The sequence below is a fragment of the Sminthopsis crassicaudata genome, chromosome 4 (assembly GCF_048593235.1).
Source record: "Sminthopsis crassicaudata isolate SCR6 chromosome 4, ASM4859323v1, whole genome shotgun sequence".
NCBI lineage: Eukaryota > Metazoa > Chordata > Mammalia > Dasyuromorphia > Dasyuridae > Sminthopsis > Sminthopsis crassicaudata.
The window spans coordinates 358213429-358240917 of NC_133620.1; positions in this window are offsets into that span (position 1 = coordinate 358213429).

Below are 27489 nucleotides of genomic sequence, written 5' to 3' on the forward strand. Positions count from 1 at the left end.
AGTGTTTCTTCTCTGAGTGTAGCTACCTCTGTCCATCATTGATCAACTGGAAGTGAGTTGGTTTTTCTTTATGTTGAAGATTTCCACTTCCATCAGAATACATCCTCATACAGTATTGTTGTTGAAGTGTACAGTGCTCTTCTGGTTCTGCTCATTTCACTCAGCATCAGTTGATTTAAGTCTCTCCAGGCCTCTCTGTATTCCTCCTGCTGGTCATTTCTTACAGAGCAATAATATTCCATAACCTTCATATACCATAATTTACCCAACCATTCTCCAACTGATGGACATCCATTCATCTTCCAGTTTCTGGCTACTACAAAAAGAGCTGCCACAAACATTTTGGCACATATATGTCTCTTTCCGCTCTTTAGTATTTCTTTGGGATATAAGACCAGTAGTAGCACTGCTGAGTCAAAGGGTATGCACAGTTTGATAACTTTTTGGGCATAATTCCAGATTGCTCTCCAGAATGGCTGGATTCTTTCGCAACTCCACCAGCAATGTATTAGTGTCCCAGTTTCCCCACATCCCCTCCAACATTCATCATTATTTGTTCCTGTCATCTTAGCCAAACTGACAGGTGTGTAGTGGTATCTCAGAGTGGTCTTAATTTGCATTTCTCTGATCAATAGTGATTTGGAACACTCTTTCATGTGAGTGGATATAGTTTCAATTTCTTCATCTGAGAATTGTCTGTTCATATCCTTTCACCATTTATCAATTGGAGAATGGTTCTGTTTCTTATAAATTAGGGTCAGTTCTCTATATATTTTGGAAATGAGACCTTTGTCAGAACCTTTATTTTTAAAAATATTTTCCCAATTTGTTACTTCCCTTCTAATCTTGTTTGCATTAGTATTATTTGTACAGAAACTTTTTAGTTTGATGTAATCAAAATCTTCTATTTTGTGATCAATAATGATCTCTAGTTCTCCTCTGGTCATAAATTCCTTCTTCCTCCACAAGTCTGAGAGGTAGATTATCCTCTGTTCCTCTAATCTATTTATTATCTCCCTCTTTATGCCTAAATCATGGACCCATTTTGATCTTATCTTGGTATATGGTGTTAAGTGTGGATCCATATCTAATTTCTGCCATACTAATTTCCAGTTTTCCCAATAGTTTTTTCCGAATAAGGAATTTTTATCCCTAATGTTGGTATCTTTGGGTTTGTCAAAGATTAGGTTGCTATAGATGTACCCTTTTTTGTCCTTTTTATCTAATCTGTTCCACTGATCTACCGGTCTATTTCTTAGCCAATACCAAATGGTTTTGGTGACTGCTGCTATAGAATATAGCTTTAGATCAGGTACACTTAGACCACCTTCCTCTGAGTTTTTTTTTCATTAGTTCCCTTGCAATTCTCGACCTTTTATTTTTCCATATGAATTTTGTTGTTATTTTTTCTAGGTCATTGAAATAGTTTCTTGGGAGTCTGATTGGTATAGCACTAAATAAATAGATTAGTTTGGGGAGTATTGTCATCTTTATTATATTCGCTCGGCCTATCCAAGAGCACTGAATGTCTTTCCAATTATTTAAATCTGATTTTATTTTTGTGGCAAGTGTTTTGTAATTTTGCTCATATAATTCCTGACTTTTCTTTGGTAGATGGATTCCCAAATACTTTATACTCTCAACATTTGTTTGGAATGGAATTTCTCTTTGTATATCTTGCTGTTGCATTTTGTTAGTGATATATAAAAATGCCGAGGATTTATGTGGATTTATTTTGTATCCTGCCACTTTGCTGAAATTTTGAATTATTTCTAGTAGCTTTTTAGCAGAGTCTTTAGGGTTCTCTAAGTATACCATCATGTCATCTGCAAAAAGTGATAGTTTAATTTCCTCATTTCCTACTCTAATTCCTTGAATCTCTTTCTAGGCTCTTATTGCCGAGGCTAGCGTTTTTAGTACTATATTGAATAGTAATGGTGATAGTGGGCAACCTTGTTTCACTCCTGATCTTACTGGGTAAGTTTGCAGTTTATTTCTATTGCATATTATGCTTACTGAAGGTCTTAAATATATGCTCCTGATTATTCTAAGGAATAGTCCATTTATTCCTATACTCTCAAGAGTTTTTAGTAGGAATGGATGTTGGATTTTGTCAAATTCTTTTTCTGCATCTATTGAGATGATCATATGGTTCCTATTAATTTGATTATTAATATGGTCAATTATACTAGTAGTTTTCCTAATATTAAACCAGCCCTGCATTCCTGGAATAAATCCTACTTGATCATAGTTTATTATCCTGGAGATGATTTTCTGAAGTCTTTTTGCTAATATCTTATTTAAGATTTTAGCATCAATATTCATTAAGGAAATTGGTCTATAATTTTCTTTCTCAGTTTTCGATCTACCTGGTTTAGGTATCAGTACCATGTCTGTGTCATAAAAGGAGTTTGGTAGGACTCCTTCATCCCCTATTTTTTCAAATAATTTATATAGCATTGGGGCTAATTGTTCTTTAACTGTTTGGTAGAATTCACATGTGAATCCATCTGGCCCTGGGGATTTTTTCCTGGGGAGTTGATTAATAGCTTGTTCTATTTCTTTTTCTGAAATGGGACTATTTAAGCAATTTATCTCCTCCTCTGTTAATCTAGGGAGCCTATATTTTTGGAGGAAATCATCCATTTCACTTAAGTTATCAAATTTATTGGCATAAAGTTGGGCAAAGTAACTCCTTATTATTTCTCTAATTTCCTCTTCATTGGTGGAAAGATCCCCCTTTTCATTTGTAAGACTATCAATTTGATTTTCCTCTTTCTTTTTTTTTGATCTAATTTACCAAAGGTTTATCTATTTTATTGGCTTTTTCATAAAACCAACTCTTGGTTTTATTTATTAATTCAATAGTTTTTTTACTTTCAATATTATTGATTTCTCCTTTTAATTTTTGTATTTCAAGTTTAATTTTTGGTTGGGGGTTTATAATTTGGTCTTTTTCTAGCCTTTTAAGTTGTAAGCCCAATTCATTAATCTTCTCTTTCTCTATTTTCTTCAAATAAGCCTCTAAAGATATAAAATTTCCCCTTATTACTGTTTTAGCTGCATCCCAAAGATTTTGGTATGATGTCTCATCATTGTCATTATCTTGGGTGAAATTGTTAATTGTTTCTATAATTTGCTCTTTCACCCAGTCATTCTTTAAGATGAGATTATTCAGTTTCCAATTACTTTTTGGTCTATTTACCCCTAACTTTTTACTGAATGTAGCTTTTATTGCATTGTGATCTGAGAAGAAGGCATTTATTATTTCTGCCTTCCTACATTTAATTTTGAGATCTTTATGTCCTAATATATGGTCTATTTTTGTATAGGATCCATGAACTGCTGAGAAGAAAGTATATTCCTTTCTATTGCCATTCAGTTTTCTCCAAAGGTCTATCATACCTAGTTTTTCTAATGTTCTATTTACTTTTTTAATTTCTTTCTTGTTTGTTTTGTGGTTTGATTTGTCTAAATCTGAGAGTGCAAGGTTGAGATCTCCCACTATTATAGTTTTACTGTCTATTTCTTCTTGCAATTCTCTTAACTTTTCCTTTAGAAAGTTAGATGCTATACCACTTGGTGCATATATGTTTAGTATTGATATGGCTTCATTATTTATGCTACCTTTCAGCAGGATATAGTTTCCTTCCTTATCTTTTTTGAGGAGATCTACTTCTGCTTTTGCTTGATCTGAGATAAGGATAGCTACCCCTGCTTTTTTGGCTTTACCTGAAGCATAATAGGCTCTGTTCCAACCTTTTACCTTTACTCTGTATGTATCTCCCTGCTTTAAGTGTGTGTCCTGTAGACAACATATTGTAGGGTTCTGCTTTTTGATCCAATCTGCTATCTGTCTCCATTTGATGGGATCGTTCATCCCATTTACATTTACAGTTAAAATTACTAATTCTGTATTTCCTGCCATCATATTATCCCCGATTATGCTTTTTCCCTTAACCCCCCTGATCCCCCTCCCCAATATTTAATTTACAGACCCCCCTTGTGAGGCGCAACCCTCCCCTTTTTTTTTTTTTTTAGTATCCCTCCCCCCTCCCTCCAAGTCCCTTCACTTATTCTCCTTTTCCTTTTCCCTTTTCCTCTCCCCCCTTTTAATGAGGTGAGAGAAAATTCTCTGAAAAACAAATATGTTAATTATTTACTCTTTGAGCCTCTCCTGTTGAGAGTAAGATTCACACAATGATTCTCCCCCTCACTAAGTTCCCTCAGATATGGTGTATTTTCTATGCCTCTTCCTGGGATGTAGTTTCCCTCATACTACCCCCTTCCCTTTACTACACCCCCTCCTTTTTTTTTTCTTTTATATCAGTAAAATCAAATAATCCATGCGTATTTTCTATATACCCACAACAGAGTTACAGTTCTCAAGGGTTCTGTGTACCTTTTTCTGTTTCTCTTCAGTCTTGTGGATGTAGATCAAATTTTTTGTTTAAGTCTGTTTTTTTTCTTAGAAACATATAGAATTCCTCTGTTTCATTGAATGACCATCTTCTTCCATGGAAAAAGATGCTAAACTTAGCTGGGTAGTTCATTCTTGGTTGCAGTCCTTGATCTTTTGCCTTACGGAATATCAGGTTCCAGGCCCTTCTATCTTTTAATGTGGAGGCAGCCAGATCTTGGGTGACCCTTATTGTGGCACCTTGGTATTTAAATTGTTTTTTTCTAGCTGCTTGCAGGATTTTTTCCTTTGTGTGGTAATTCTGCAGCTTAGCCACAATATTCCGTGGTGTTCTTTTTTTTAGGGTCTATTTCAGAAGGAGTTCTATGAATTCTTTCCACATCTACTTTCCCTTCTGTTTCTATTATCTCTGGACAGTTATCTTTGATAATTTCCTGTAAAATAGAATCTAGGCCCGGTGGGGCGTGGATGTCTGCAGCAGGTGACTTGAAAAGCCCCTGTGCTCAAACTGGAAGTGTCTGCCAGAAACCGTGGTCCCTAGTTCAAAGGTTCCGCTTCTCTGGGACTTCCTGGAGTTGAGTACCACTCCCTCCAGCTAAGCTAGGCACTGTGTGTTGCCTTGGGCCGTATCCACCCACTTGTCAATCTCTTAAGTATTCTCAGGTGGGAGCTGAGGCCACACCCCCTGGTGCCAAGATCTTCTGAGTCACCTCCAGGATCCGGGGGAAAATCTAATCTATCTGAATTTTTAAAGTGTTTAGATTTCCCTTCTGAACTGCTAAATAATTAGCAGAGAAGACCTAATAGCCTGTGCCAGATTCCTTTATCTCAGTGGCTTCTCTGATCCCAGAGCCCTCCCCAGTGCGATTGGCGCTGTATGCTAGCACCCAGCCGTCTGTGCTGGCCTCTCTTCTTCCTCCCCTGGGAACTGACCTTTTCTGTTGAAACTCCAGATTCTCTTCAGCTGGTAAGTTGTGCTTCCAGTCCTTGTGGTATCTATCAGTACTGGGCTTATTCTAAGGCTTAATTTATCTAATTGGTTGTGAGGGAGTGAGGACGTTCACAGAGTCGTGTGTTTCTTCTCCTCCATCTTGGCTCCGCCCCTTTCTATACATATTTCCACAAAAATCATGCTGCACAAGTGTTGGAAGCCATAATCTCTAAGCTGATTGGCAAAGCCCATAACTGAGATCAAATGTGCTCAGCACTCATGCAGGAACAACATTTCCTTCTATCATTCTCATTAGTGGACTACTATTTCCTATATTATTTATAATTGACTTGATTACAGCACTAAAAATTATCTAAAAAAATCTGGTGTGAAGGGGAATTTAGGCAAGTTAACTAGAAATTATTCTACATGCATATTTCTGTCCTAATAAAACTAATCTCTCACTGAGACAAATGATAAAGGAGAGAACACTATGGAAAGCATTGTTACTATCAGAGACAATCCAAAGGGCCAAGAAATAATGGTGTTTACTAACTTAGACTCAGTATATCTAGAAAATATCAGTATATTTAGGAATAAAAAGATGGTTAAAGTATACTTAGGAATTGCCCTAAATGCCTATGTATATGGTTTCAAGTCAGAGGAATCAAACAATCCATAAAATTGAGAAAGAAGACGTAAGTAAACTAACAAAATTCACTGACATTTAACCTTGTATAGCATTTACCTTTCATTACTGGCTTCATATAATGTTATCAATATTTTACACTTAACCATAAAAAACTTACTCAAATATTAAATGTCAAATGTAGTGACATATAAGTCAGACACATGTCTGAAGACTATGTTGACCTAAAGAAAAGTATATGATCATGATAAAATATAAAATAAAGCTTGAAGAAGCCTGAGAGAAGTGGGAGCATCACTTCCATCAGTTCCTCACTTAGACTATTCCACGACTCCTGTCTTCCTTTGACACTGACTCTACTCCTCCTGCTCAACCCCCTGGACTCCCTGCAGAAGCTGTATCCCTGCACACAAGAAAAGTCAGATTAAGGGAAAGCTTGGAAGAAAACAAAATGCAAGAGTACAACAACAAAAAGAGTGAAAATACTATGTTGTGATTCACACTCAGTCCCCATTGTTCTCTGGATGCAGATGGCTCTCTCCATAACAAGACCATTGGAATTGGCCTGAATTACCTCATTGTTGAAAAGAACCATGTCCATCAGAACTGTTCATCATATAATCTTGCTGTTGCTGTGTACAATGTTCTCTTAGTTCTATTCACTTAACTTAGCATCAGTTCATGAAAGTCTCTCCAGGTCTCTCTTAAATCATCCTGCTGATTATTTCTTACAGAATAATAATATTCCATAATATTCATATAAAATAACTTAGTTATTCTCCAACTTATGGGTATACACCCAGTTTCCAGTTCCTTACCACTACAAAAAGGGCTGCTATAAACATGTTTGCACATGTGAGTCCCTTTCTCTCCTTTATCGTCTCTTTGGGATACAAGCCCAATAGAGACACAGCTGGATCAAAGGGTATGCACAGTTTGATCTCCCTTTGGGCAGAGTTCCATATTATTCTGCAGAATGTTTGGATCAGTTCACAATTTCACCAACAATGTATTAGTGTCTTAGTTTTCCCACATCCCCTCCAACATTCATCATTATCTTTTCCTGTTTATCTTAGCAAATCTAAGACATATATAGTGGTACCTCAGAGTTGTCTTAATTTGTATTTCTCTGATAAATAATGATTTAGAACGTTTTTTTCATATGAATAGAAATGGTTTTAATTTCTTCATCTAGAAATTGTCTGTTATATATCATTTGATCATTTATCAATTGGAGAATGATTTATATTCTTATAAATATGAATCAATTCTCTCTATATTTTTTTAGAAGTGAGACCTTTATGAGAACCCTTGGATGTAATTTTTTTTTCTCCCCATGGGATGTGCTAACGAGCTATTTCAATGTATCGCATATATGCATTTGTTATAAGAACTTGTTAACCCTTTTAAATATATTTCCTATGATTAATGAGATTAAAAACTATCTCATATCCAAAACACATATTGAACTTTGAGTACTAATGCAGACAAAAAAACTAGACAATAGTGAAAGCTACTAATGAACAGAAAAGCGGGGAGAAATAGATTTTGAGCATCAAACATTTTGGATTATGTTGGTCTTTATTAGTGAAGAGGTCTTTTTGTGGGAAATATAAATCACATGTTTGTCACAAAGATTGATTTTTTTCTCTTTTTTGCCATGATTTTCAATTGAAAGATTCAGTTGACACAATGGAAAAATTTAATTTTCATTTGTTATTCACTTTGTCAACTTTTAAATGTGATTTTTTTTTCATTTGAATATTCCTTATTCACATCCATTGTCCATTTCAAGATTGGCTCTTAATTTTGTGGATTTAATTCAATTTCCCCAAGAATTTTTTATGTTCAAATTTTATGACATGTATTTGATGTAAACAAATAAAATATTACATCAGTGTCCTTTCTTTTGATTCTAGCTCTAATGTACATTTTTAAAAAAAATACATATCTAAAACAATTTTGTTTTTTCGTTCTATATTGCAAATACTTTGGATTTTTTTTTTGTCTTCTCTATAATCATGAATGATAGAATCTTTTATCCTATCTCCTTTTTAAAAAAATGGTATAAACTTTTATATTTAAAAAATCCTTTAGGCATAAATTATAGTATATGTTGCAAGTTGCTTTTATAAATACATTTTATGTCAAACATCTTTCTAATTTATCCTCTATATTTTGTAGAATAAATATCCATTCATGGTAATTTATAAATGGGAGCTAATTGAACAAGTATAGACATTTGTTTTTAAATCTTGCTCATATAATCTATTTTGCTGATCTCTATGGCTATTTTCATTCAATACCAGATAATTAACATTATCATTTAATTTATATAGTGTTTTATCTTTATTATCCAACCCAGCCATGAGTATAAAATATTTCTTCATTGGCTTTATTTCCATAAAACATTATTTGCATTTTTAATAGTTCATAATGTGTGTTTCTATGTACTTCCAGATGTTTGTTATATGTCATTATTTTAAATCCCATTTCTCTTTCTATTTTCATATACATACATATAAATTTAAATGTTGGTCTTAAGGTTTTTCATTGACAACTAGTGAATGTGTAAATATTTTTTTTGAAAAACTAAAACTCTGTCCTGTCTTTACTTCTTCCCTTCCTAGTCCCCAACTGAGCCACGAAATATTGTATGTCACACAAAATGTATCTATTCCTCAGAGCCTCATGAGGGTCACTTTTTTTTTTCCTATCTCTTATGGTGTTTCTGCTCTTGAGAAAGCTTCAACATGTAATATTGTTTCCATCCAAGACTGAGCACTCCAATCAGTAGAAAGAGATTTATGTGACTGCTATAGTTTTAGCATTCCAGACACTTAAAAAAAAGACAAATACTGAAAAAAGTTATAAAATAAAAGCTAGGAAAGATTTTGAAAGAAGACTTTAATCTTCTAAGCTAAAGCTATGTATGGGAGTTAACCCTGTACATTTTCTTTGACCTCAGGACCTGTATTTTTGGAATGTTCTGTGACTTCTTCCCTGAATTCTATTATTTTCCCTCTGTTTCCCCAGTCTTATATATGTCCCCTTTTCCCTATTGTCTCTGTCTCTGTCTATCTGTTTCTCTCTGTCTTTGTCTATCTCTCTGTCTCTCTCTCTTTGTCTTTTCTCCCTCCTCTCTTCTTCTCCTCCTCCTCCTCCTCCTCCTCCTCCTCCTCCTCCTCCTCCTCCTCCTCCTCCTCCTCCTCCTCCTCCTCTTCCTTCTCCTCCTCCTTTTTTTCTTCTTCTTCTTCTTCTTCTTCTTCTTCTTCTTCTTCTTCTTCTTCTTCTTCTTCTTCTTCTTCTTCTTCTTCTTCTTCTTCTTCTTCTTCTTCTTCTTCTCTCTCTCTCTCTCTCTCTCTCTCTCTCTCTCTCTCTCTCTCTCTCTCTCTCTCTCTCTCTCTCTCTCTCTCTCTCCCTCTCTCTCCACCTCAGTTCCCTTCCTATCCTGTGAGTTTATCTTAATCCCAAGTGAAAAATTTATTTACTCAAGTATTTTATGGGATAATTTTGACCACAGAATTTATCCAGTTTTGATTTGTTGTTTTACTTGGATAAAAGAGTATTTGTGATAGTTTTTAGTATAACTATAATTTATTGGTTAAGAACTGAGGTGGAAAATATAATCTGAGAGCCATACTGCCTCCTAAGAGTGATCTGTGAAGCAACTTTCCTTCTAAACTCAGAATTGAATCTATAAACAAGAGATGTTTTATGGGTGTCAGATAGATATGGCTTGGTATCCCTCTTAGAGACTGGAGAAGAAATTCCCTTCCTTTTCCCCAGTTAGAATGCTTACAGTAAAAAGCTAGCCCCACCTTCTACACTCTGACTTTGTTATGGATATTAGATAATATTTACATGTTACATTCAATATAGTTATCACTTTAGACAACCTATAGATGTGTAAATTTACATGTGGTTCATTAATCTACAGGTAAAATGTTTTTCTAGCTTTCCCCAAATGTAGGCAAAAGTATTCTAAATTATTACATGTGACTCCTCTTACACAATGAATATCAGATTTGGGACAGCCTTCTAGCTTTTAGTTTACCCAGATAGGGAAAAATAAAGATACAAAAAATTCATTGGAACTCATGAATAGATAAAAAAATATAGTGGAATCAAATAACTGCCTGGACTTCCCCTAAAAATTAGACACTTTTCAGGGGAAGAAAAGGAGATGTAGCTCATTAACTAATGCCCTTCCCAAGGATATGCATTATTTAAATAATATATAGCAATAATATTGTTGATAGATTCAGGATCTTTAGCCACTCCTCCTTCTTCCTCTCCTCCCCCATGGGATATATTTATTTATTTAGTTTGTGGACTGGCCTCTGATGGTAATAACCATTTCCAGGAAGCATTGTTGTTCAGTCATTTCGATCATATCCACCTCTTTCTGATTTCTTGTGGAGTTTTCTTGGGAAAGATACTGGTGAAATTTGTGGCCTGTCCATTTCATCTGTAAATTCAAGAAGGGGTAGATCTTGGCCCTAGCACAAAATTCTAATCACAAAATTAAAAAAAAAAAAGATTTATTATTTAAAAGAGGAAAACTACATTTTAGTGAACCATTTATGATAAAGAAATACATTAAAGGAGAGGATCCCAAGAGACAACCACAGAATAAAAGGGTAATTCCACAATGAGTACAAGAAAAAACAGTCTTAATCACAAGGAATAGAAGAGTAGAAGGAACTTCTACTGTCTTTCTTTTCCTTTCCTTGCTTCCTCAATCTGTCACCTTTCAAAGTCTGATATTTTAGTTACTATGAAATGTGATAATCAGTATTAGTATGAAAAGATATATCCATTTGCCATTTAATATATGAGATAATCTGATTGTGTTATTATTGCATTTCCAACACTGATAGGATTGATGAATATCTTTCACTTAAGTTAAGATGCAGTAACCAAGTATAGATCTTTGTAGTAGGGAAAAGGACTTGGTACAGTACTTGTCACATAGTAGCATTTGTTTGTGCTTAATGTTTACTAACTGATTTTATTTAAAATAAAAATAGAACATTCAAGAGGGAAATAAAATGGGAAAAGGAATAAGTGACTTAGGAGGAAGTTGATTAAAAATATGTTCCAGGTAGTTGACGTCCTGTAAAGTAGGATGTAGTAAAAAATATTCAATGATTAGATGAGAGAACACTAAATGTTAATACAAACTTAAAAGACTGAAAAAAAATTAAGAGTGAATAAGGTATCTACTGTTAAAAAGTACTGAGCTGGAAATGAAGTGAAGGAGAGATAATATGATAGACTTGCTACAAACAATGACCAAAGAATTGAGAAGTGGAGGGAGAAGATACACATATTTACTAACTATTATGTGCGAGGCACTTAGCATAGTTAAGTGATTTGCCAAAGATTATATAGCCTGTACACAGGTTACATAGTAAATGTCTGAGGTCAAAAATTCAGGTCTTCCTGACTCCAGGTTGTATGCTCTACTCATTATGCTACCTAGCTTCCTCTTCTATTTATTGTATTTAAAGAAATAATTTTAAAATAATGTTAAGAACTATAAAAATCAGAAGGAAAATAAAAATAGAATTAATTCAAGGAATATCTCTTGAGAGCCAACCTAAATCTAAAGCATCCAGAAATGTCATAACCAGCACCCAGAACTGCTGGAGTTTCCAACTATACTATTTCAGTTTTACTTTTAATACTTTTTGCACAGACTATCTTTAGGTACATGTTATTCCTCCTCAATTGTACCTCTTAGAATTTATTGTTTTCATCACAGTTGAACTCAAATGTCATCCCTTACAAAAAAACCTTTTTATTCTTACTTATTTAAATGCTTCCCTTAGCTATATATATCACATTCTATATTTTGTATTTAATCATTTGGTGAGTTATTTCCTTTAAGTAGAGTATGAACTTCTTGAAGTCAAGGATGGTAATTTTTGTTTTTTGTATTCCCACTGTGTAATACATGTATACATATAATAACATGTATACATATAATAACAGCTAATTCAATTGAGTTTAATTGAGAATATAATGGGTAGGTTCAAGGTATTTCAAAACTAATCCACAAAAATAAATGATCTATGTCTCACTAAAGGGATTTATCTAAATTTCCTTCACTTAAACTACTTAACTGATCTGCTTTCTACCCATTTCTCCTTTGAACATATCACCAGTTGGGAATTATGTCACATGTGTAAAATCTGGTGTAGTTAATATGTTTTCCAAATAGTACTACAATTTATCTTCCTTTTGGGAAATACCCCCATCAAAATTTTTTTACAAGTTAAGAGGTATGATCCTTAGTTTCTCACTTTCCTCTTACTTTCAGCACTCTTAAACTGTAACAGACTCCTTTTCAAGCCTTTATCTTCTCCAGATGGAACAGACTATAGACAAGAGATATTATAAAACCCCCTACTACAAAGATCTATACTTGGATACTAAATATTAACTTAAATGAAAGATCTTCATCAGGCCTAGCAGTGTTGGAAATGCAATAACTGCACAATGAGATTATCTCATATTCTAAATGGCAAATGGATATATGTTTTCAGACTAATGTTGATGATCACATTTCATAGTCACTAAAACATCCCATTTTGAAAGGTGACAGATTGGGGGAGCAAATAAAAAAAATTTTGATCTACCATTCTAAATTTTTAGATTTTCAGAATTTTCTATTACATGTTCTATCTATAGCAGAACTAGATCTTAATAAATCTTGAGGTTTTGTGGGAGGGCAGTTAAAGAAATGTATTCCTTACTTCACAGACTTCTAGGGATGGAGTCAAGATAACAGAATGAAACCAGGAAGCTGATCAAACTCTCCCAGTTTTCCTCAAAAACTACTTGAAACCACACTTCTGAATAGAGCCTGACAGATTGAAATCACTCTCCAGCTCAAGATAGACAGGAAAAACATCAGAAAAGGTCATTTTCACAGGAGTGAAATGGGTGTTCAACCCAGCTCAGATAAACTTTGGGAAAGGTGATGAGACAGTCTTAATCACAGCAAGTCAGCAACTATGACCCTCAACCCTGGTTCAGTAGAGGAGCAAATAAGTGGGACAGCTTTCAGTCACAGCTCAGAAGGCAAACTCCAGAAAACCAGGCTTTTTCCTGAGAACAGCAGGCAAAGCTACCCCTGCAAACACAAAGGACACCTATACTCAAAGCCAAGGCTCAGATCTGCAAAGGAAGTTGGAACAGCATCCCATTTATCCCAGGAGACAAATTCAAACATTAAAGTAAAAAAGAGGAAATGCCAAAAAAAAAAAAAAAAAAAAGGAAAGAAAATGAACAAGAAACAGAAAAGAACCCTGACCATAGAAAGCTACTATGTTGACCAGAGCAAGCCAAAAAAAAATGAACTCAGAGGAGGACAAAATGTCCACAGAAAAATCACAAAGAGTGATATGAAATAGTCTCAAGCCCAAAGAGGCTTCTTGGAAGTGCTCATAAAATATATTAAAAGGCAAATAAGAGGTAGAAGACAAAATGAAATTAGAAATGAAAGATATGCATGAGAAAGTCAACGTTTTGGAAAAGGAAGGGAAAATTGTCTGAATAAAAACAACTTCAAAAATGGAAATAACCAAATGGAAAAAGAGATACAAATGCTAACTGAAGAAAACCACACAAAAAACTGAGAACAGAACAAATGGAACTTAATGACCCTGTTAGACATGAAGAATTGGTCAAACACAATAAAAAGAATTAAAAATGGAAGAAATGTGAAATACCTATTTGAGAAAAGGGCAGATCTGGAAAATAGATACAGGAAGGAAAATTATTGGCCTGCCTGATGATCATGATCAAAAAAAGAACCTGTATAACATTCTACAAGATGTCATTAAGGAAAACTCCCCCAATATTCTAGAAACAGAGGGTAAAATACTTATTGAAATAATCCACCAATCACTCTGGAAAGAGATGCCACAAGGAAAATCTCAAGTAAAATTGTTGAGAAAATCCAAAAATATAATCTCAAAGAAAAAATTATGCAAGCTGCCAGACAAAATATTCAAATATGAAGGAGAAACTGTCAAGATTACTCAGCATCTGGAAACTTCTATAATAAAGAATCAGAGGGTATGCAATACTATATTGTAGAAGGCAAAGGACCTGAGGTTATGACTAAGAATTAACTACACAGAAAGACTCAGCAACATCTTCAAAGGAAGAGATGGAGCTTCAATTAAGTAAGACACTTTCAGTTATTTGTAGTGGAAAAAAATAGAACTAAACAGAAAATTTAACTAACAAATACAGGACTCAAAAAACCATAGAAAGGTAAACAAAGGGAATATACACACACACACACACACACACATATACAGAGGAGGACATTGCATGTACTGAGGATGTGTTTGTGAATGGATTATAATGTGATAAGGTCAAAGAAGAGGACATTAACAGATGCAAAAAAAAGGTCTGTATTGAAAAACAAGGATAAAGAAGGTATAATGGGATTGGAAAGAAGGGAGGGTGAATGAGCATTGTCTGACATTTGATCTCATCAGTTTTGACTCTAAGAGAGAATAACAATCATGTAGTTGGGTATACAAATTTATATAACTCTATAAAGAAGTAGGAGAAAGAGGAAAGAAAAGGCAGAGGCAGATAAAAAAGGGAAGGGTAGAAATACTAGGGAGATAAAAGTGGGTTAAGAACACACCACTAACACTTGGGGAGAAGAATAATAAGAGATAAGATGGGGGTAGGATGGGTAAAAACAACAGGACTAAGGGCAGAGTGGAAAGAAAGAGCCAAAGTGTATACAGGGAAAAAATAGGATGTAGGGAAATACAGAGCTGGTAATCATAACTGTTGAATGTGATTACAATGAGCTCTCTGATAAAATGGAAGTAAATAGCAGAATGGATTAAAAAGCAGAATCCTAAAATGTGTTGTTTGTAAGAAACACATTTGACACAGAGATATACATACAGAGTAAAGGGAAAAGACTAGACCAGAATTTATTATGCTTCATCCTGAAGTTAAAACAAACAAACAAACAAACAAACAAACCAAAAAAAACACAACAAGAAACAAAAATAAAAAGACAGAGGTAGCGATTTGATTCTGATCTCACATAAAGAAAAAGTAAAAACTAGATCTTTTAAAAAGAGATAAGGAAAGAAAATATATCTTGATAACAGATACTATAAACATTAAAGTAGTAAGAATTCTACATGAGTATGCACCAAGTGGTACAGCAGCCAAATTCCCAGAGAAGATTTTAAACCAGTTACAAGAAGAAATAGACACCAAAACTATTCCAGTGGGGGACCACAAACTTCCCCTCTCAGAATCAGACAAATCTAATTATAAAATAAATAAGAACGAAATTAGGTTAATAGAATCCTAGAAAATTTAGATATTTAATAGGGATAAAAAAAAAAAAGCAATATAGCTATTTCTTGACAGTACATGGCACCTACACAAAAACTGACCATTAGAGAATAAAAATATCACAAATGCAGAAAGAAAGAAATAGTAAATTCTTCCTTTTCAGACCACAATATTTAATAAAGGGTCTGGGAAAGATAGACTAAAAACTAATTGGAAATTAAATAATTTAACTCTAAAGAATGTGGGTCAAACAACAAATCACAGAAAAAATCTATAATTTCATCTAAGAGAACGACAATAATGAGACAATATGCCAAAATCTATGGGATGCAGTCAAAGCAGTTCTTAGGAGAAATTTTATATCTCTAAATAGTTATATGAGTAAAATAGAGAAAGAAGAGATCAAAGAATTGGGCATGCAACTTAAAAGCTAGAAAAAGAACTAATTAAAAACCCCCAATTAAATACCAAATTAGAAATTCTGAAACTCAAAGGAGAGATTAATAAAATGGAAAGTAAGAAAACTATTGAAGTAATAAATAAAACAAAAATTTGCTTGTATGGAAAAAAAACAAAACAAGAAAACAGATATACCTTTGTTTAATTTGATTAGAAAAAAGAAAGGAAAAAAAATCACTAGCACCAAAAATGAAAAGATTGAACTTACCAATAAGGACAAGGAAATTAAAGCAATAATCAAGAAGAATTTTGCCCAACTGTATGGCAGCAAGTCTGATAATCTAACTGAAACGGATGAATATAATATATAAGTAAACTATATAATATTTTATATAAATATAAATACATATATGTAATATAAATATATAAAATATAAATGCCCTAGATTAATAGAAGAGGAAATAAATTATTTTAAAAGCCACATTTTAGAATAGGAAATTGAACAAGCCATTAATGAACTCCCTAAGAAAAAACATTTCCAGAGTCAGATGAATTCACAAGTGAATTTTACCACACATTTAAAGAACAATTAAGTCTAATACTATCTAAACTATTTGGGGAAAATGTAAAGAAGGAATCCTTTCAAATTCCTTCTATGACACAAATAATATGCTGATATCTAAATAAGGAATAGCCAAAACAGAGAAAGAAAATTACAGACCAATCTCCCTCATAAATATTTATGCAAATATTTTAAATAAAATATTAGCAAAGAGATTATAGCAATTTATCAGCAGAATACTACACTGTGGCTAAGTGAGATTTATACTAGTAATGCAGAGCTTGTTCAATATCAGGGAAATTATTATTCTAATTGACCATAGCAATAACAAAAGTAATAAATCTTATAATGATCTCAAAAGATGCATAAAAAGGCATTTGACAAAATACACCACCCATTTCTATTAAACACACTGGAGAGCATAGGAATAAAGGGAGCTTTCCTTGAATTAATAAGCAATATCTACATAAAATCTACACCAAGCATTAATTGTAAAGGAGAGAAGATGGATGCATTCCCAATAAGATTAGGGGTAAGACAAGGTTGCCTATTATCTCCACTATCATTCAACACTGAAATAAAAATACTGGCTTTAGCAATAAGAAAAGAAAAAAAAATAAAGTAGTAGGATAGGCAATAAAGAAATAAAATGATTACTCTTTGGAGAAAATATGATGATATACTTAGAGAATCCTAGAAAATTATCCAAAAACTTACTGGAAACAAGTCACAGCTTTAGCAAAGTTGTAGCATATAAAACAAAGCCACACAAATCATCAGCATTATATTAGTAACAAAGCCCATCAGCAAAAGATAGAAAGAGAAATTTCACTTAAAATTAATGTAAACAAACAAAAAAAAAAACTTGGGGTTCTACCTTCCAAGAACAATATAAAAACAATTACAAAACACTTCACAGGTAAATAAAGTCAGATCTAAACAACTGGGAAAATGTCACTTGCTCATAGGTAGGCTGAGCTAATACAATAAAAATTACAATTCTACCTAAACTGGTCTGCTTATTCAGGCAATCAAACTGCCAAAAAATTATTTTAGAGAACTAGAAAAAAATATAAAAAATGGTATCTTAAAGAACAAAAGATAAAGAATACTAAGGGAAGAAATAGGAAAAAAAATACCACAGATGGTGGCTTAGCAATACCAAAACTAAAACTAAATCATAAAGCAACAGTCATCAAAATGATTTATTATTGATTAAGAAAGAGAATAATTTTTTTTTCAGTTGAATAGATTATATATACACAACACAATAATTAAAGTCTATAGTAACTTTGAATTTGTTTAACCCCCAAACTCCAGCTTCTGGAATAAGAACTCACCATTTGACAAAAATTACTTGGAAAATTGGAAAATAATATGTCAGAATATTGGCATACATCAGCAACTCATATCCCATACCAAAAAAGGTCAAAATTTGTACATGATTTAGGCATAAGAGTATGATACCATAAGCAAATCAGAGAAGCAAGGGATAATTTACCTATTAGATCTTTAGAGAAGAGAGGAATTTATGACCACAGAAGAGTAGAGAACATTGAGAAAAGTAGAGTGGACAACTATGATTATTTTAAATTAAAACATGTTTGCACAGATAAAACCAACAGAAACAAGATAAAAAGGGAAGTACAAAGTTCGGGGAAAATCTTTACAACAGTATTTCTGATAAAGATCTCATTTCTAAAATATATTGAAAAAACATTTCAAATATTTAAAAATATAAACCATTACCCTATTGATAGGTGGTCAAAAAATAGGAACAGACAATTTTGAGATGATGAAATTAAAGCCATTTATAGTCAGACAAAAATTATCTAAATCAGTATTGATTAGAGAAATGCAAATTAAAACAACTCTGAAACAGCATCTCACACCTCTCAGTCTGACTAAAATGACAAGAAAAGATAATGATAAATGTTCAAGGGGATGTGGGAAAAACTGAGACAGATTTTGTGGTAGCAAAGACTTTGAAAATGAGTAGATTCACATCATTTGAGGAATGACTGAACAAGTTGTATTATTTGAAGATAATGGAATATTATATTCTATAAAAAATGATAATCTGATTTTAGAAAGCTATGGAAATATTTACAGGAATTAATGTGCTAAGCAAAAGAAGTAAAATGAGAAATATTTTGTACATAATAACAGTAAGAATTTGAAATAGTCAACTATGAAAGAATTGGTTCTTCTCAGTGTTTCATTGATTCAAAGCAATCCCCATAAATTTTTGAGAGAAAATGTCATCTGTATCTGGAAAAAGAACTATGGAAACAATGAAAATCAACAGTACTATGTTCACTTTTTTTCTGTTTGTTTTCTCTCCCCTGATTTTTCACTTTTGCTCTGCTTTTTTTCTCCTAATATGATTCATAAAACAGTGTACTATTAAAAAAATAAATTTACTAAAAAAAAGGTCACTTTAAAAATAAATAAATTTACTAAAAAAAGTCACTCCCCAATCTTAAAAAAATAAATTTATTTCCTCATATTTAAACTTTTTGGACTTTTTTTTATTCCTTTAGCCATAGAAAAATGTATTTGGGAAATCTGAGAATGGGCTACTTATTTCATAGAATTAAATTTTGAATCACCTGATTTATATAACATCAACATATTTTCCCATAATATTCTGAGTAAAATGTGTTCTTGCTCTTGTTCTTCTTTTTCTTGTACTCCTCCTCCTCCTCTTCCTCCTCCTCTCTCTCTCCTCATGTTCTTCTCTCTCCTGTTTATATATATATCTATATCTATATTTATATCTATATCTATATATACATATACACACACATGCATCCGTTATAAATAATGTATCAGTGTAAGAATGTACCTAAGATTTCACTGATAATAGTCTTTGAGAAAATTTAACAATACTAATATATAGAAATGTCTGCTTAACAAATTATTGTATCAGAAAAAAATGATCTGGCACTATGAGAGGTTAAGTAAATTATCCAAGGTTACACATCTAACTCTTAGTGGATCTCAAAACCAGTTTTTTTCTGATTTTTTGTATAATGTTCTATCCTCTCTGCTAGACTACTTTTTTTCATTATTAATGTTTTTTCAAAACATATGCATAGAGATATTTCAGCACTCACTCTTGCAAAACCTTGTATTCTGGATTTCCTCCCTCCCTTCCCCCCACCATCTCCCCTAAATGGTAAGTGATACAATATATATAAAATATGTGTAGTTCTTCTATACATATTTGCACAAATATTATGCTGCACAAGAAAAATCAGATTGGAAACAAAAAACGAGAAACAAAAACAAAAAGAATGAGAATACTATGTTGTAATTTACAATCAATCCCCACAGTCATTTCTCTGGGTGCAGATGAATATCTCCATCACAAGACCATTGGAACTGGGCTGAATCATTTTCTGTTTGAAAAGGGCCACATCCAACAGAATTGATCATCATATAATCTTGATATTGCTGTACACAATTATTCCCTAGTTATACATATTTCAATCAGCATCAGTTATGTAAGTCTCTCTAGGCCTCTCTGAAATCATCCTGCTGATCATTTCTCAGAACAATAATATTCCATAGCATACACATATCATAAGTTATTCAACCTTCTCCAACTGATGGGCATCACTCACTTTCCAGTTTCTTGCCACTACGAAAAAAGTTTTCCACCAACATTTTTGCACATGTGGGTCCCTTTCCCTCTTTTATGATCTCTTTGGGAAATAAGCCCAGTAGTGGCACTCCTGGATCAAATGTTTTGCACAGTTTAATAGCCCTTAGGCATAGTTTCAAATTGCTCTCCAGAATGGTTGGATCAGTTCACAACTTCCCTAATAATGAATGTGTCCCAGTTTTCCCACAACCCTTCCAACATTCATCCTTATTTTTCCTGTCATCTGAGAGGTGTGTGGTGGTATCTCAGAGTTGTCTAAATTTGTATTTCTCTGATCAAAAGTGATTTAGAGCATCTGGTTATATGACTAGAAAAATATAGTTTCTTTATCTTAAAATTGTTCATAGACTTTTATTATCAATTGGGGAATAGCATGAATTCTTATAAATTTTAGGCAAATCTCTATATATTTAAAAAATGAGGACTTTATCAGAAGCCTTGGATGTAAAAAATAATTCCAAGTTTATTCCTTCCCTTCTAATCTTGTCTGAATTGGTTTTGTTTGTAAAAAAAATAACTTAATATAATCAAAATTATCTATTTTGTATTCCATAATGTACTTTGGTCACAATTTCCTTCTTTCTCAAAAGATATGAGGGATAAATTATCCTTTCTTCTTCAAATTCACTTATAATGGCACTCTTTTTGTCAAAATTGTGAAAGCATTTTGATTTTACCTTGGTATAGGATATTAGGTGTGAGTCAATGCTTACTTTATGCCATATTAATTTTCAATTTTCCCAACACCTTTTGTCAAATAGTAAATGTTTATTGCAAAAGATGGAATCTTTGGGTTTATATCATACACTAGACTGCTATAGCCATTGACTATTTTATCTTGTGACCTTAACCATTTAGTTTCTTAACCAGAACCAAATGGTTTTGTGGACTTCTGCTTTATAAAATGATTTTGCCTCTGATACAAGTGGGCCAACTTCATTTACATTTTTTCATTAATTCTCTTGAAATTCTTTACCCTTTGTTCTTCCAGATGAACTTTGCTATTTTTTTTTCTAGTTCTATAAAATAATTTCTTGGGAATTTGCTTAGTATGGCACTGAATATACTTTATATTGTATTGTCATTTTTATTATATTTGCTTAGCCTACCCAGGAGCACTTGGTATCTTTCCATTTGATTGGATATGACTTTATTTGTGTGGAAAGTGTTTTGTAATTGTGTTCATATAGTGCATGATTTTGCCTTGACAGTTAGACTCCCAAATATTTTATATTATCTACAGTTATTTTAAATGGAATTTCTTGTTGTATCTCTTGTTTCTGGACTTTGTTGATAATATATAAAAATGGTGATGATTAATGTGGATTTATTTTGTATCCTGAAACTTTACTAAATAGTTGTGAATTGTTTCTAGTAGTTCTTTAGTTGATTCTCTAGGGTTTTCTAAGTATACCATCGCATCATCTGCAAAGAGTGATAATTTGGTTTCCTCATTATCTTCTATAAGTCCCTTGATTCCTTTTTCTTCTCTTATTGCCAAAGCTAACATTTCTAATATAATATCAAATAGAAATGGTGATAGTGTGCAACCTTGTTTCACCCCTGATCTTAATGGACATGGGTCTAGTTTATCCCCATTATATATAATGCCTGGTGATGGTTTTATATAGATGCTATTCACCATTTTGAGGAAAATTCTATTTATTTCTATATTTTCTTGTGTTTTTAATAGGAATTGGTGTGGGGTTTTGTCAAATGCTTTTTATGCATCTAATTAGATAATTATATGATTTGTGTTAGTTTGGTTATTGATATACTCAATTATGCTAACAATTTTCCTAAAATTGAACTAGCCCTGCATTCCTGGTATAAAAGCTATTTGGTCACAGTGTATTATTCTAAGAATAACTTGCTATAATCTCTATGCTAATATTTTATTTAAGTTTTTTTGTATCAATATTCATTAGGGAAATTCATGTATAATTTTCTTTCTCTGTTTTGACTCTGTCTGGTTTATATATAAATTCCATGTCTATGTCATGAAAATAATTTTGTAGGATTCCTTTTTTCCTGTATTTTTCTTTTTTTTCAAGGCAATTGGGGTTAAGTGGGATGTCCAGGGTAATAGCTAGGAAGTGTTAAGTGTCTGAGACCAGATTTGAACTCAGTTCTTCTTGACTTCAGGGCTGGTGGTCTATCCACTGCATCACTTAGCTGCTCCTTTTCCCATATTTTTCTAAATATGGAATTAATTATTCTTTAAATGTTTGGTAGAATTCCCTTGTAAATCCATATGACTCTGGAGATTTTTTCTTAAAGAGTTGATTATTAGCCTGTTCAATTTCTTTTTCTAAACTAGGACTATTTAAAGCATTTATTTCCTTCTCTGTAATCTGGGTAATCTATATTTTGGAAGTATTTATCCATTTCACTTAAGTTATCAGATTTATTGGCATACAGTTGGGCAAAACAGTTACTAATTATTGCTCTAATTTACTCTTCATGGATGGAAAATTTATCCTTTCCATTTTTGATACTAACCATTTGATTTTCTTCTTTCTTTTTTTAATCATATTAACAAAAATTTTATCTATTTTGTTGTGTTTTTTTTCATAAAACCAACTCTTAGTTTTATTTAATAATTCATTACTTTTCTTACTTTCGCCTTTATTAATCTATCCTTTTATTTTCAGAATTTCAAATTTGGTATTTAGTTGGGAGTTATTAATTTGTTTTAGAAAATCTATCCAATAATAAAAACTAGCTTTTTTAGTTGCAAGTTCAATTCACTAACCTCTTTTTCTATTTTATACAAGTTAGAATCTAGAGATATAAAATTTTCCCTAATAACCCCTTTGGCTACATCCCACAAATTTTAGTGTATTTTCTCATTATTGTCATTCTCTTGAATGAAATTATTGATTGTGTCTATGATTTGTTTTTTCACCCATTCATGCTTTAGAATTAAGGAATTTAGTTTTCCCCCAGCCCTTTATCACATGTAATTTTTATTGTATCATGCTCTGGAAAAGATGACTTTACTATTTTGGCTTTCTGAATTTGATTTTGAGGTCTTTATACCCTAATACATGGTCAATTTATGGGTAGATTCCATAAACAGCCAAGAAAAAAATATATTCCTTTTTGTCTCCATTTAACTTTCTCCAAAGGTCGATTATACCTAACTTTTCTAAAGTTCTACTTACCTCCTTAACTCTTTTTTTTGAATTCTACCAAGAGATCTTTGTGAGATAGAGACCAATTTATATCACTCTTTGGAGATTCATTAGCGGATTATTTTTCTTTATTTTCCTGAGTTTGAAGTCTGTTCTCCTATGTCTCCATTAAAACTATCTATTGTCAGACTTCTTTCTGGTTGTTTTACTCATTTTTAAAGGTTGCAGTCTGTGATTAAGGCAAAGGGGAGACTGTCACAAACTTCCTCTACAGGTGATAGCAGTTTTTTGCTAACATGAGCCACTCCTGCTGACTTTCTACCTATGCTGGTTGGATGTGGTTAGGTCCTTCATTATTCTGTGGTTCAGAGGCTCATTATTATTTGCCTTTTGTACTTGTGTTTGATGTCTCACAGCTAATTTGGCGATCCACTTGTTTCTAAACCAGAATGGCAAAGCTGCAATACTTTGGCTAAGAGCTTCCAGGTAGATTCCATGTCATGTGAATTCCATGCTACCATGGGTCCCTGTGCTGTTTCTGCACTTGGCTGCCTCCCCCTTGTCCAATTGAGACAGAGCTTTTCTGAAGTTCATTCAAAATATCATCTATTGAAATTTGTTATACTCCAAATATTTTTGGGTTCCATCACTCCAAAACCAGTTCCAAGCTTGATATGGTGTAGAACTGAGGGATACTAGGAAGAGGTCAGATATAGACCTAACTGTTCTCTGCTACCATAGCTCTACCACTCCTGGCTACCTTGTAAATTATTATAAATCGCTTTTTAGCTATAATAGTTGGTTATAAACAACTTTCCATACTCAAGATATTAGGACTAGCTTATATTCTTCCATACTTATGATACCAAAAAGATTACATTGCAATTCATTGTAATAATTGCAGCAAATGAACATTATGACCATACTGAAGCATCACTGATTAAAAACATGGCTTTACAAACTTCTTTCTTGTGAAACCTTTTATTTTCAGATGTATTTTCAAAAATTTTGATTTTTATCCCCAGGATTTTAGAATGTTTAAGAGTTTTCCAAAAATAAAAAAAAAAAAGATAGCAAATTTATATAAAAATCAGCCATTTTCCATTAGAAAAAGACATCTTAGACTGAATCAGAGCATAAAAAATCTAAAGATGAAATTGACCTTAGAGACCATCAATCAAAAGTAATTCTTCCCTCCTTAATATTGCTTTGTTTGCCAAAGATCCCAGCTTTTGGGATAAGAATTTATTATTTGACAAAAACTGCTGGGAAAACTGGAAATTAGTATGGCAGAAACTTGCCATGGACCCACATTTAACACCACATACTAAGATAAGATCAAAATGGGTCCAAGATTTAGGCATAAAGAATGAGATCATAAATAAATTAGAGGAAGATAGGATAGATTACCTCTTAGACTTGTGGAGGAAGAAGGAATTTGTGTCCAAAGGAGAACTAGAAATCATTCTTGATCACAAAATAGAAATTTACATCAAATTAAAAAGGTTTTGCACAAACAAAACTAATACAAACAAGATTAGAAGGGAAGCAACAAATTGGGAAAACATTTTTACAGTTAAAGGTTCTGATAAAGGCCTCATCTCTAAAATATACAGACAATTGACTTTAATTTATATGAAATCAAACGATTCTCCAATTGAAAAATGGTCAAAGGATATGAACAGACAATTTTCAGATGATGAAATTAAAACTATTTCCACTCATATGAAAGAGTGTTCCAAATCACTATTGATCAGAGAAATGCAAATTAAGACAACTCTGAGATACCACTACACACCTGTCAGATTGGTTAAGATGACAGGAACAAATAACAATGAATGTTGGAGGGGTTGTGGGAAAACTGGGACACTGATGCATTGTTGGTGGAGTTGTGAAAGAATCCAACCATTCTGGAAAGCAATCTGGAATTATGCCCAAAAAGTTATCAAAATGTCCACACCCTTTAACCCAACAGTGCTACTACTGGGCTTATATCCCAAGGAAATACTAAAAAAGGGAAAGGGAGTTGTATGTGCCAAAATGTTTGTGGAAGCCCTTTTCATAGTGGCTAGAAACTGGAAAATGAATGGATGTCCATCAATTGGAGATGGTTGGGTAAATTATGGTATATGAATGTTACGGGATATTATTGTTCTGTAAGAAATGACCAACAGGAGGAATACAGAGAGGCTTGGAGAGACTTACATCAACTGATGCTGAGTGAAACAAGCAGAACTAGGAGATCATTATACACTTCAACAATGATACTGTATGAGTATGTATTCTGATCAAGTGGATATCTTCAACATAGAGAAGAGCTAATCCAATTCCAGTTGATCAATGATGGACAGAATCAGCTACATCCAGAAAAGGAACACTGGGAAATGAGTGTAAACTGTGAGCATTTTTTGTTTGTTTGTTTCTCTTCCCAGATTATTCTTATCTTCCGAATACAATTCTTCCTTTGCAACAACAACAACAACAAAATTCGGTTCTGCATATATATATATATATATATATATATATATATATATATATATATATATATATATATATATATATATATATATATATATATATATATATATATATATATATATATATATATATATATTATACCAAGCATATACTATAAGATATTTAATATATATGGGAATGCCTGCCATCTAGGGGAGGGGGTGGAGGCAAGGAGGGGAAAATTTTGGAACAGAAGGGAGTATAAGGTATAATGTTGTAAAAAAAAAAAAAAAATATATATATATATATATATATATATATATATATATATATATATATATATATATGCATTGTCAAATGTATTGTCAAAAAAAATGTTAAGACTTTCTGCCAAGATGGCGGCATGGAGGCAGACAGCTGCTTGAGCTCTGCATTTTTTCTCAGGACTTACTTCATGACAAGCCTCAGAATTAATGCTTGACTAGAAAAGAAATCCACAAATAATCACCAACAGAAGACATCCTTAAAATTCTCCAGAGAAGCTCTGTGTTTGCTCGGGGGAGGGTCAACCAGACTGGGCTAAGACTGAGGGCAGACAAGCCAGAGCTAGATAGGCAGCTCACACAGCTCAGACCAGAGTGGGGAGGGGTGCCATCACTTCCATTTCTGCAAAAAGACTTTTACCCCAGTGTGGATACTCCATTTTGGCAGCAAGCCAGGAGCAGCAGAGAAGGTGTAAATACCGGAGGTGAAGAATAAAACCCCAGAAAAATAGCAAGTCTTGGACCTGCCAACCCCACCCCCCATCCAGAATGACTCAGCACATTCTAAGAGCCTCAGAGTGCAGACTCAGTTTTATATCTCTACAAGCCTACTTGCATAATATAGAGAAAGAGAAGGTCAAAAGATTGGGCTTACAACTAAAATTGCTAGAAAAGAAACTAATTAAAAACTCCCAGACAAACACGAAACTTGAAATTCTAAAAATAAAAGGTGAGATTAATAAAATTGAAAGTAAAAAAAAAAAAAAAAAAAAACTATTGAATTAATTAATAAAACTAAGAATTGGTTCTATGAAAAAGCCAACAAAATAGAGAAACCCTTAGTAAATCTGATTAAAAAAAGGAAAGATGAAAAACAGATTATTAGTCTTGAAAATGAAAAGGGAGAACTCACCACTAATGAAGATGAAATTAGAACAATAGTTAGGAGCTACTTTGCTCAACTTTATGCCGATAAATATGATAACTTAAATGAAATGCAAGGATACCTTCAAAAATATAGCTTACCCAGATTAACAGAGGAAGAAGTAAGCAGTCTAAATAGTCCCATTTCAGAAAAAGAAATAGAACAAGCTATTAACCAACTCCCTAAGAAAAAAATCCCCAGGACCAGATGGCTTTACATGTGAATTCTACCAAACATTTAAAGAACAATTAGCCCCAAAGTTATATAAACTATTTGAAAAAAATAGGGGATGAAGGAGTCCTACCAAACTCCTTTTATGACAGAGACTTGGTACCAATAGCTAAACCAGGTAGGGTGAAAACCGAGAAAGAAAACTATAGACCAATCTCCTTAATGAATATTGATGCTAAAATCTTAAATAAGATATTAGCAAAAAGACTTCAGAAAATCATCCCCAGGATAATACACTATGATCGAGTAGTATTTATACCAGGAATGCAGGACTGGTTAATATTAGGAAAACTATTAGTATAATTGACCAAATTAATAATCAAATTAATAAAAACCATATGATCATCTCAATAGATGCAGAAAAAGCATTTGATAAAATCCAACATCCATTCCTACTAAAAATACTTGAGAATATAGGAATAAATGGACTATTCCTTAAAATAATAATGAGCATATATTTATTTTATTTATTTTTTTTCTTGGCATTTCAG